Here is a 4828-nt window from a genome sequence, read left to right as displayed (position 1 = left end):
AAACAATAATTTCAACTTTGCAATTAAGTTTATTAATTCTTATAAATATTAGGCAATGTTACAATATATAATAATCTATTTGAAAACATTCAGTATTCCTCGAACATTTCGTTACGGTACGGGAAGTTCCAGCAATTTGCCTTAAGGCACGATGCCACCCACCCCACTTTTTTCTTTTTTACCGAGTCGAATCGTAGAGCTACGCTAGGCAGCGTGACCGAGTGAGGAATGACGAAGCGAATTGGTCGCTTGAAGGTCGCCCATCCTTCGATTCTGGATCCCATCCAAAAAACACCTACGATATTCTGAGCGCGGTACCCATACACCCACATCCAGCGCGAATTCAGGTCACGGACGCCTTGCTTACCCCCGCGCTTGGGACAACATTATTCTGGATCCGTTGGCCTTGGCAGAGCAAGGTCTTGCAAAAGGATGAAAAATATAGTAATTTAAAAGAACAAATGTAATTGCAAGCGATAATGAGTAAAGATAAAGTTACTTAAACATAACTGGAAATGAGCAACATGTATTACAAAATTTGTTTTCAAAGTAGAGACCAAAGGTTTGACCAAATTTGACAACAAAACTTAAGGCTTTAGATACAAATATTATACTAAAAATCATACTATTAATTTTATACATTTCGTATTCAATAATCTTCGTATTCAATGTATATCTGAACACTCGAGGTTTTTATGTTATAGAATTTGTACCATCCATGATCTTTACATAATAAGAAACTCGTGTGGCTGTGAAAACGTGTGCGCAAACTCGGAAAACGCCGTGCACAGGCCACGCCTCACTCGTTACACATTAACAATATTTTCCGTTGAGAAAATATGATCAAGCATGGATAGATCACGAAATGGTTGATCATCTTGATTGGTAGAATATTCATACAAAATATTATGGTGGAAAAAGATAAAAGCAGTGACCAGAAGTAAAAATAATCTAAATATTAGTACAAACTACTACAATATCAGGACGTAGTAATGTCACTGGTGACATTCAAAATTTCATAGTTCCCACAAACTTTTAGGTATAATTAAAAAGTTTTCAATTAAAAAATAACTAAATATATAATTTTTGAGAATAGCTATTTTTTTCATATTTGAATAAATATGTTGTGAAAGCTTCATAGTAGCATAAGTTATTGGAAAAGCAATAGAATAAGAATTTCTAAGTTTTATTGTCAATTTGTAGTAATAGAAATATATCTATATAATAGTCAACATCTCAGAAATGTTAACTAACAATAATTATAATTTGAATTTTTTTGTGGATTATTTTTTTATATATCGAGAAGTTTCAGAATTTCACCTTAAGCTCGATCGAATGCATTACTTATTACTATTTAATAACTGTTACTAATTGTAATAAGTACAAGTGATCGGCCAATGCCCACTTTCATTTTGATATGAAATCATGGTGAATGCACGTGGTGCATCATATTTTATATAACTAGTTGGGCGCATGGAATCGTGCCTTAAGGCAAATTGCTGGAACTTCCCGTACCAAATATTAATATTTTTTAAAAAACGATTAACATTTTTGAAAAAATTTTACTTCGAAAATTATATTTTTGAGAAACTAGGACTTTGACAAAAAATTACTTTTTTTTTTTATTTTGAAATATTTTGGAAATTTTGAACTTTTTTTCAAAGCAATCGTACTGCTTTAACTGCATAGAGACAAAATGTAAAAGCGCGTAAGCGCCGCGTCGCCGTCTAACGGATAAACATTGGTACGGAACCCATAGAAATGCAATCAAAATTTATACTTATTGTTAAAATCTCTATAAAATATCTGATAATGATGTGTGCATATGTATTCTAATGATCATTTTAACCGCCAAATGGCATTTTTTTTACTTTTTTCATTAGATCTCCGAAACCGTAGACCTGCCTTTATGAAATTAGATCAGTTCTTCATCTTGTCAATACAAGTAAAATGATTTCGAATTATTAAAATCGGACGCTCCGTTCTCTCAAAAACTGAGTTACCGTTTTTGGCACTTTTTGCCCCGTATCTTCGGAACGGCTTGACCTGACTTCGCCAAAACCTAATCAGCACGTCTCCTTATCAATATGAATCGAATGTTTTTTGAATTATTTAAATCGGTTGATCGGTGTTCCCGAAATCGTCGACGAAAATTTGTTTTCCGCACACACACACACGCACACTCACACACGCAAACATCCATTTTTTCTAAGGTATGCCAAAATGTTCAGAAACCTTTGAATTGTAAAGATTTATAAAAAATTTCATGTTCGATTTTTTTGCAATTACTATAACTTGCCCTACGGGAAGTTAAATACATGATAGGGCGGGGCACAAAGGTCCAATTTGACTTTGGGCAATAATATTGTGAAAACCTAATCAATTATAAGTATAAGGAAATCATTGAGTACATAATTTATATCCACTAATAACATAAATTGATTTTGATATTAATTTTATTAATACCTAATATAAGACTAAATTTGAGATATGATAATCTTACTATTATCATACTATTATATTATACTATACTATTTATATCATAGATAATTTAACTATTACCTATTATACCGTGAGATAACTATGCCATCAATTTCTCTATCTATACAAATAATCTATTACAGCTAGATTATTATTTGCTAACTAACTACTATATATATATATATATATATATATATATATATATATATATATATGATGTATATGTATATATTATATATAACTTGTTATATATATATATAATCTATACAAATATCGATTACTAACTACACTACTAATAATTAACTTCCCGTAGGGCAAGTTATAGTAATCGCAAAAAAATCGAAAATGAAAATTTTATATATCTTTACGTTTCAGAGGTTTCTGAACATTTTGGCATACCTTAGAAAAAATGGATGTATGTGTGTGTGTGTGTGGTGTGTGTATGTGTGTGTGTATGTATGTATGTATGTGTTGTGTATGTATGTGCGGATACAAATTTTCGTCGACGATTTCGGGAACACGGGTCAACCGATTTGAATAATTCAAAAAACATTCGATTCGTATTGATAAGGAGACGTGCTGATTAGTTTTTGGCGAAGGCAGGTCTAGCCGTTCCAAAGATACGGGGCAAAAAGTGCCGAAAACGGTAGCTCAGTTTTTGAGAGAACGGAGCGTCCGATTTGAATAATTCAAAAACATTTCACTTGTATTGACAAGATGAAGAATCGATAAAATTTTCATGAAGGTAGGTCTAGCGGATTCGGAGATATGGAGGAAAAAGTAAAAAAATGAGCCATTTGGCGGTCAAAATGATTATTAGACATATGCTCATAAAATTATCAGATATTTTATAGAGATTTTAACAATAAGTATACAATTTGTTAACATTCCTATGGGTTCCGTACCAATGCTTATGCTTTAGACAGCGACACGGCGCTTACGCGCTTTATATTTTGTCCCTATGCAGTTAAAGCAGTACGATTGATTGCTTTGAAAAAAAAAGTTCAGATCTTCCACAATATGTCAAAATAAAAAAAAATTTTTTCAAAAAAAAAAAAAAAAAAAAAAAAAATTTTTTTTTTTTAAAAATTTTTTCAAAAAAAGTAATTTTTTGTCCAATTATAGTTCTCAAAAATCTTATTTTTTCAAAGTAATTTTTTTTTTCAAAAATGTTAATCGTTTTTAAAAAAAATAATAATTTTGGTACGGGAAGTTCCAGCCAATTGCCTTAAGGCACGATGCCTTAATTGCTTAAGACAGAATTCCACTTACAGCTAGTTCTCTATCTATACAAATAATCTATTACAGCTAGATTATTATTTGCTAATAATATATATATATATATTATATATATATATATATATATATGATATTCAGTTTTAGGGCAATACATCAATTAAAAAAAATTGTGTGACTTTAAAACAATTTTTATTTATTCCATACGTTTCGACACATTGTTTTGTGTCATCTTCAGTGGACTCTAGATTGAAAGAACAGATAGAAATTATTAAATAAAACTAATATATAAGAAGTGATATGGTATGAACTTACATGTAATTGAATTAATCCTAATTATTTCATATTATAAATGTTCACAATGCACAATCCTAATTATTTCATAATATGAAATAATTAGGATTGTGCATTGTGAACATTTATGGTTAATAAGGTAAGATATAATGGTAAAAGTCTTATGTAGGTCTTCGGAAAATAAAATAATAGCTCCGTGTGTAAACATAGATTGAAAAAAATGAGCGATTGAAAAATATAGTTGCAGTACTGAGAGCTTTATAAACACATTCCATGTCAACATTTTCAATATAAATGAAATTTGATAGAATTATATATTGATGTAAGCGTATTTTGTAAGAATTTAGAATGTGGATAATATTGCAAAAGATGAATATCAAGGCCGAATGAGGCAAAATCTGCAACTTACTAGTTCATAAATACTACTATTTGAAGTTGCTATAGATTTGTATAAAAAAGTCTTTTTAAAACGCTATTCATGCACTTTTTATAAACCATCATTTGTCAATTAGTGCACATTTGCATCAACATGTGAGAATGTCATCAAAGAGACTGAGATTCGTGAGTAACTCATTAAAAACAGGTATTGAATAAACTGTAACATGGTGATGTAATGTAATATTCAATACTTAGAAATTGTTAAAACAAAATCGAAACTTATTACAGGAAACTCAAACTAAAATCAATTAAAATAGAAAAATATTGGATATGAAAACCAAAAATTATAAAAGGGCAATGTAGAATTTTAATTTCTTCCCATAAATATTGGATAGTTCCACTCAAATATTAAAAATGTTTGCTTAGAGAAAATCTTACT

Source organism: Ctenocephalides felis, unplaced genomic scaffold (genome assembly GCF_003426905.1).
Source record: "Ctenocephalides felis isolate EL2017-DRISC unplaced genomic scaffold, ASM342690v1 CF-g0.4_SCAFFOLD_01170, whole genome shotgun sequence".
NCBI lineage: Eukaryota > Metazoa > Arthropoda > Insecta > Siphonaptera > Pulicidae > Ctenocephalides > Ctenocephalides felis.
Note: the sequence above shows the minus strand (reverse complement) of the source record.